The sequence below is a fragment of the Sminthopsis crassicaudata genome, chromosome 2, assembly GCF_048593235.1.
Source record: "Sminthopsis crassicaudata isolate SCR6 chromosome 2, ASM4859323v1, whole genome shotgun sequence".
Lineage (NCBI taxonomy): Eukaryota > Metazoa > Chordata > Mammalia > Dasyuromorphia > Dasyuridae > Sminthopsis > Sminthopsis crassicaudata.
In genome coordinates this window covers 587,991,655-588,000,438 of record NC_133618.1, presented here as the reverse complement: position 1 = coordinate 588,000,438, position 8,784 = coordinate 587,991,655, and positions in this window count along the sequence as shown.

The window sequence follows — 8,784 nt, the reverse complement described above, 5'->3', positions numbered from 1 at the left end:
ATGGCAGCTGTATGTTTTCTATACCTCTGTCCTGTGCTGACATATAAACAAGGTTACTGGCTGTGCTTGCTGTATGTCCTCTAAATCCATCTACATTGGTATGGCTATACTTTATGACCCCCCCATCCTTTCCCTTAGAATACCTCTCCCTTGATGATTTTGAGGTTACCAGTTAGTGGGGAGATGATGAAAGAATTTACTATGAACTTATCTTTTCTCTTGTACATAGGTCTGGGTCTACCCATCAGATGCTAGATAGAAATATTGAAAATATCCTAAACTTTGGTAATTCATATTTAGAGGAAGTAGGCAAAGACTTAGAAGGTATAGTTCTGAGTCAAAGTGAAGCCATTTTAGCAGAGATCAATGGAACAGCAACAATTGTTATTTACTTGTTTTCCCAGATTACTTTTTTACTTTGAACTTTATGTTGGTATGAATTCTCCTTACCTGAGGGTGGGGAGGCACTGCTTCAGGATTGTTTTTAAATTTTGTGTTTATTTCCTTAAAAAACAAAATAATAGAAAAGTAAAACAAAACAAAACAAATAAGAAAATTGTCATGTGCCCAAAACGACATTAGGGAGGATTCAAAATAGAAAAGATACATAATAGTAGAAGAAATTATATTCATGAGGGTCCATCTTTTCTTTCTTGTGGGTTTTGTTCTCTGTTGAGCATTTTTTTTTACTTTAGTATTTTTCCACTTTCATTTTCCCCAAGCAAGCTATAGCCAAGCAAGCTATAGTTAAGCATATAGACATATGCATATACATGTCCCCATCTCCCCCCACCATGTATATCTTTCCTTTCTCTGCTAATTCTTTGCTTTAATTCTGCTCCTTAACTTGCTTTGCTATTACTTAATCTCCCCTCACCCATGGATCTCTCCTTTGTCTTCTCCCATCCTTTGCTTTCCCCTCCACAACCTCCCCCCTTATTTCTTTATAGATTTTGAAGGATGCTATACCCTTCATTATATATATGTAGTACTGTTTATTCCTGATGTGAGTAGGTTTTCAAAACTATGAACCCTTCTGCCCTCTCTAATGCTTTAGGGTCTATTCTTCCTCTATTGTATAATATAACTATTTTTTTCATAACTCTGCTCCAGTCTTTCTTTTGAACTATCTTATTGGTGATAATCAATCTTATAATATGATATATATTTCCATGTAAAAACATAAACAATATGTCCATGTTAAGTTCCTTGAAGTTGATCTTTGATATTGGCGCCTGTATGTTAAATTTTCTATTAAGTTGGGGTTTGCTTGATAGAAAGTCCTGAAAATTTGCAAGTTTGTTGAATGTTCATTTCTTCTCATTCAATATTATATATAATTTTGTTAGATATGATATTTTGAGTTCTTTTAATTGATAGTATATATGATTCCCAGCCCTGTGGTCTTTTATTGTGCCTGCTGATAAGTCTCCAATGTATTCAAATTGTTTTTTTCTTGTTTCTTGCAAATATTTCTTTGATCTGGGGTTTTCAAAGTTTGGCAATATTATTCTTATATGTTTTCCACAAAGGATCTCTTTGAAGTGATCAGTGGATGTTTTTCTGTTTCTACTTTCCCCTCATGTTCTATCATTCCAGGACAATTTTCTTGGATTATTTCTTGCATTATAGTGTCAAGGTTCTTTTTTTTGATCATTGCTTTTAGGTATTCCAATTATTTTTATATTTTCTCTTTTTGACCTGTTCTCCACATATGTTGTTTTTCTTATAAGATGTTTCACATTCTGTTCTATTTTGTTTTCATTTTTTATAATCTGTTTTGGTATTTATTGTTTTTTTTATAACTTCACTGGCTTCCCCTTGCCCAATTCAAAATTTTAAAGTTATTTTTATCTTTGAGACTCCTTTTTGAGTTGGTTAATTTTTTTCATAATCTTATTGTTTTTCTTGGATATTTTTGATGTAATCATAATCAGAGTTTAGCTGGGTCCCAGCCTTCTCCTCCTCTCATTTCTCTCCTTTTCATATCTTTAATTTGGCAAATAGCTAATGTCTGGATAGGCACTAAGGGTGGCTCAGACAAATTTTATATGTTAAGTAAGAGTAGGTAAAGACATTATTGTGATAAACTATTATCTTTTAATGGGCTAGATCTTGAAATGTTGACTTTATGAGTCTGTGAAAGACTATGGAGTTTTTATATAAGCAAAATACGTAACTTCATCATCATATAGGTCATACCAAGTCTGAATGTTTTTTTTTTTTTTGTTGTCTTCATCATTTATCTACACCAAGAATACATTGAATGGATACCTGAAGGTCTTACTTGATTAATATCACTATTCTTACACATGGTACAACAAGGAAGGGTATCAAGGTAGGATAGAAAGATAAGTCTCAGATGGTAGTAATGTTAGGGGATGTATTCCACAGTTATGGCAGAGTGATAATTTTTTAAACAAAAAATATTATAAAAATACGTCTAGTGGAAGAATTTAGGGCCAAACAAAACTGTTTCTTATGCAAGATTTCCAGAAGACTACTATTTTGATGTGGTGAATATAATATAATATAGTAAAGGGCAATAGTTCCCCAATTTTTATTTTCAAAATTTCTTTATCCTCTTCAGAATTATTAAGGACCTTAAAAAACTTTTGTTTATGTGGGTTATGCCTATCAATCATTACCATCTTATAAATTTAAAATGATAAGTTTTATAACTGTATTGTCATTTAAAATAACAATAACGAACCCATTACATGATAACATAAATAACATTTTAATGAAAATAACTATATTTCCCAAAATAAAGAAAATTTAGTAAAAGAATAGACATTGTTTCAAATATTTTAAAAATATTTTGAGGATTAATAGAAGATTAAGTCAAATCTAGATTCTCTTATCTTTTTTTGCATTCATTCTGTCGTGATATGTTCTTTAAGGTTGATTTATATCGGGGGCAGCTAGGTGGCGCAGTGGATAGAGCACCAGTCTTGAATTCAGGAGGACCAGAGTTCAAATCTGGTCTCAGACACTTAACACTTCCTAGCTGTGTGACCCTGGGCAAGTCACTTAACCCCAGCCTCAGGAAAAAAAAAAAAAAAAAAGTGAAGGTTGATTTATATAAACAAAATCAGACATCACACAAATATCTAATTGGAATAAGGGGGAGTATTTTATTTCATTTTAAGTTTTTTAGCTTAAATATCTATAATTCTTTTAAACATGTTTTCATATTTGTCAGGTTGCGCAAGAATAATCAGATCAAAAGGGAAAAAAAAAAAACATGAGAAAGAAAAAAAAGAAGCCAACAAACAACAACAAAAAGGTAAAAATACTATGTTTTGATCCATATTTAGTCTCCAAAGTTCTCTCTTTGGATGTGGCTGGCATTTTTGATTCCAAGTTTATTGGAATTGCTTCATTATTGAAAAGAGCCAAATCTATCACAGTCGATTATCAAATAATCTTGTTATTGTACACAATTTTCTCTTGGTTTTGCTCACTTCACTCAGCATCAGTTCATCTGAGTCTTTCCAAGTTTTTCTGAAATCATCCTTCTCATCATTTCTTATAGAACAATAATATTTTATTTCATTTGTATACCGTAACTTATTCAGCCACTTCTCAACTGGAGGGCATCCACTCATTACCAGTTCCTTGCCACTTCAAAAAGGGCTGCTGCAAACATTTTTGTACATATGGTTCCTTTTCCATCTTTTATTATCTCTTTGGGATTACAGACCAATAGAGACATTGCTGGATCAAAGAACATGTACAGTTTAATAGCCTTTTGGGCATAGTAAGGAAGAATGCTTTAATAGGCAAACACTATCTTAGTATTATAATGAAAACTGATTTTGTTTTCCTAACCTCTGGAAGTACTGGGCACCCATAACTACCTGTGATCCACATTTTAAGAATCTCTTTTTATAAGATGAAATAAGCTCCTTAAAGAAATGGGCTATGTGTCTAGCATAGGAGCTTACAAAAAACAAACTTAGCCAACTAAGACTGAGCTAATTGTGATCTGAACTAGTTTATTTACTGAATTGTAAATTTAAAACAAAGAGAATCTCAGAGGTCACCAGCTCACAGCCCTTCATTTTTCTGGTGAGAAGGCTAAAGGAAAGTTGATTACTTGGCCATAGTTCTCAAGCTAGAATAAGTTGTCAGGTTGGTAGTTGAATACTGAGTCCTCTGATCCTCAATCCAATATTCTTTTTCTTGAATTGTATTGTTTTTTAAAAACATAATCAGTCTCAATGAGAATAACTCCATTAAATATATCCCAATAGTTCTGGTACTAAGGGAGACTTGATGAGTGTCCTGGGGTTGTAGTTGGATGCTAAAACACAGGCAATACATCCAGCAGTACTAATAGTGAGTGATGACTTTCACTAAGGCCTACTCCAATTTTTAAAAAATAAAGTTCTTTTCATTAAAAAAAATTCTTTGTTTTAACCATAATGGATTTATTATTGTTTTTTTTAATAAGTTAATTATTTAAAAAAATCATTAGTTTTACTTCACAAAGAGTAAGTATTGATAAATATAACCACCCCAAATTAAAGCTATTTGGAGTACTCAATAATTTTTAAAAGTATAAAGAGTTCTTTGGACTAAAATGTTTGAGAATAATTGTCCATCATTATTATACTATTTTGACTAGGCCAGAGATGACAAATTTGGAAAAGAGAGGGTTTTGTTTGGCCCCAAACTTCTATCATTGAACATACCTTTGTACAATTTATTTGTTAAAAACAGAAAAGTAAGGAATTATGACTCTGCCAAGACTATAGCACTATTTCTTTCATAAGCTGTTTGGTCTCAATTAAATAAAGGGATTTGGCTGCTCATTGACCAGCTCAAAATTTCCATGATCTTGTGACGCTGACCCTCAGGAATCTTGGTCCTATTATGCAATCACAGGTAGCATTGTGGATAGAGCTCTTGATCCAGAATTCAAATCCTAACTAGTTGCACAACCATAGGCAAATCAGTGAACCTCTGTCTTACTCAGTTTCTTCTTCTTTAAAGTGGAGATAATAATCAAACTTACCTCCCAGAGTTGTTACAAAGATAAAATGAGATAATATTTATAAAGGACTTGCAAACACTATGACATTATTAAATGTCATTGTTATTATTATAGTTATTATCATAACATAATTATAGCCACAAATTATATATTATATCATTGTAATTATATAGCTATTATATCTCCATATAATAATAATTAAGGACTTAATATATCTGATCAATTCAATGACTAGTCATGATTCTAGAGGACAAGAGATGAAGAATGGTACTCATCTGCTGATAGAGAAATGATTGACTAACATGCAATATGAAACATACATTCCTAGATGACCATTATGAAATTTTTTTTCACTTTACAATGTATATTTGTTACAAAGATTTTTAAAGTAATGGGGAAAGGTGAGAGAAAAAAAAAATGCTTACTAACTGAAAAAAAATTGTAGCCTCTCTCCCATGTCACCCTGTATATAAATAAGTAGAAGAAATAGAAAAAATAAAAACGTTGTTGTCCAGGAGTGTAGCTGCTTTGATGCAATCTGAATCATTGGTAGGCTGTTTGTTTTGACTAGAATTAAATTATACTTGGAGTCATTTGTACTTGAAGAGTTTGTTCTCAGTTGTGGGGGGAAGTGTGCATCTTTATGCTGAATTTAACATTGGCTGTCAGTAGACTCTGAGGAACGTCTTTGATGTCTGTTTTCTTTTCCTTCCCCCCCCCCCCCCGAAACAGGCTCTTTTCTTCTTTGGTGTGTATTTGTGTTCTCTGTGACTGTGTCTTAGTTTTCTCTTCCTCCTTTTATAGAAACTGTACTCACTGGAATTATGGATCTTATCTGACCAGAAGCCAGTGGTTAGGGGAAGCTGTATTGATTTTTGAGAGTGGGAGGAAACATGCCTTTGTTGAGACATCAGTTTCACTTGAAGAAGTGCACCAAGAAAACTGTATTGGTATTTGGATATTTCAGCATAAGTGTCTTGCTGTAAACAAAGAAACTTTGGTATTTATTAGAAAGGCTAAGTACTATATGGTGAAGAGAAGGCAGGGACTCATCTAGGTTTTCTCTCAAACTCCTCCAAAAACCTTTAAATAATGCCCTAAATTTTTTGAAGTATCAGAACCCACAAAAAGGATTGAATGAAACATTTTCCATCCCAGGACAACTTAAAAATTCAGTAAGAAAAGTCTTTTACTTCAGGGAGAGAGTAAAGCATAGTTCAGATTAAGTTGCACTAGCACAGATTGGGTCTCAGCAAACCAGAAACTTGGGAGCAACTGAATCAGTAGTGCTGGTGGCTGCTTCTGGAGCTGTCAGCTAGTAGAAGGATTGATCAGAAAAAGAATACAGGGATCTCTATGCCAGCACTAGGGGTAATGACTCTGTTGCTTTGTCAATACTTGGGTTTGGGTCACAGTTCTGGGTAGCAGTTTCAGGACAAGAAGAAGCACCAGTACTCCAGAACTTGTGGCTACAGTGGAGCAGAAGCCCATATCACATTTCCAGAAGAGTGTTTGTGGTTAATCCCAACCAGAACATAGGTCAGCAGAGTTGTAAGCACACCTCTTCTCAAATCATACTATTTTGAAAAAACCAAATCCTTACAGGTACATAGAAACATCTGTGAAAACATCAGAACAAAACCTATGCAGATTAGAACAGACCACTCTTTATTCTAGAAGCAAAGCCCCACTTTAGTAAAGAGTTAAAAGTCAAAAAATGGGCTGGAAACAAAAAAATTCTGCCTTTGGAAAGTTACTATGGTGACTCATTCAGAAGGAGAAAGTGTCAAAACTCCTATATCCAAAGCCTCAAAGAAAAATCTTAGGTCATAAAAGAATATCTTATGGCAAAAATAATTCCCCTGGAAAATAGATCTAGAAGAGAAAAATTTTAAATTATTAGACTTCTTGAAAATCACGATAATAAAAAGAACCTAGATATCCTCTTTCAAGAAATTATCAAGAAAAACTGCCTGATACTATAAAATGAGAGGGTAAAATGAAAATTTAATGGAATTGAACAATCACCTCTTGAAAGAGATCTCCAAATAAAAATTCCGAAGAGTATTATAATCAAATTCCAGAGCTCCTAGGTCAGAGAGAAAATATTGAACCAATAAGAAAGAAATCATTCCTTCTAGGATCACCCAAGGTTTCTTCTACATTAAAGGACTGGAAAGCTTGGAATATGATATCTCAGAGAACAAAGGAGCTAAAGTTACAACCAAGAATCACTGTACACAACAAAACAGAGTATGATCCTCAGGGGAAAAAGAAAGAAATATTCAATGAAATAGAAGATTTTTAAATATTCCTGATAAAAAGGCCAGTGCTAAATAAAAATTTTGGCTTCCAAATACAAGACTCAAGAGAAGCATAAAAAGATAAACAGAACAGGGAAATCATAAGGGAATCAATAAGGTCGAAAGGTTGACAAATGATAAAAAAATATGAACAGTCAGTTTTCAGATGAAGTAATCAAAGCCATCCATAGCCAGATGAAAAATGCTCTAAATTACTATTGATCAGAGAAATGCAAATTAAAACAATACTGAAGTAATAACTCATACCAATTAGATTAATAGAACAGAAAAGGAGAATGACAAATGTCATAGGGTATGTGGGGAAATTGAGATAGTAATACACTGTTAATGGAGTTATGAACTGATTCAACCATTATGTAGAGCAATTTGGAACAGTGCCCAAATATCTATATCTGGTGGCAATGAATTGGAAATTGAGGAGATGCTCATTAATTGGGGAATGGCTGAATAATTTGTGGCACATGAATGTGTTGTAATAGTATTGTTATATAAGAAATGATGTGCTAGATGCTCTCAGAAAAACCTCCAATGATTTACATGTACTAATACAAAGTGAACATTGTGCACAGAAATAGCAATATTGTTAGATGATCAACTGTGAATCACTCACCTAATCTCAGCAACACAATGATCTAAGACAAGTCTGAAGGACTTATGATAAAAAATGCTATGCATCCCCAGAGAAAGAACTGATGAAAGGTGCATACAAATTGAAGCAATTTAAAAAAAATTTATTTATAATTTTTTAATAACATCCCTTGTATTCATTTTTCCAAATTATCCCCTCCCTCCCTCTACTTCCTCCCCTTGATGACAGGCAATCCCATATATTTTACATGTGTTACAATATAACCTAGATACAATATATGTGTGTAAATACCATTTTCTTGTTGCACATTAAGTATTCAATTCCGAAGGTGTAAGTAACCTGGGTAGATAGACAGTAGTGCTAATATTTTATGTTCATTTCCCAGTGTTCCTTCTCTGGGTGTAGTTATTTCTGTCCATCATTGATCAACTGGGAGTGAGTTGGATCTTCTTTATGTTGAAGATTTCCACTTCCATCAGAATACATCTTGAAGCAATTTTTAAAATGTTCTTCCTTTTTCTTTATGTTTCCTTTTACAACATGACTAATATGGAAATATGTTTTGCATGACTACAAATTACCTTCCTTCTTAATGAGGGAAGGAGAGAAAAAATTTGGAATTCAATTTAAAAAATGAATGTTGAAATTTGAGTTTACATTTTATTGGGGAAAGAAATACTAAACAAAAAAAAGAAAGAGTAGAGATGATAGACTATGTTGATAAAGCTATTTATAAACTATAAATTTTGATATGAAATAAATGAGTCATCATTCATTAGAATAGAAGTGTCCAAAAAATCTAGAAGGAACAATATTTAGGAAAAGATAGAAGCAATTTTCTAGAGAAATTAGGAAGGGATGCAATCAAA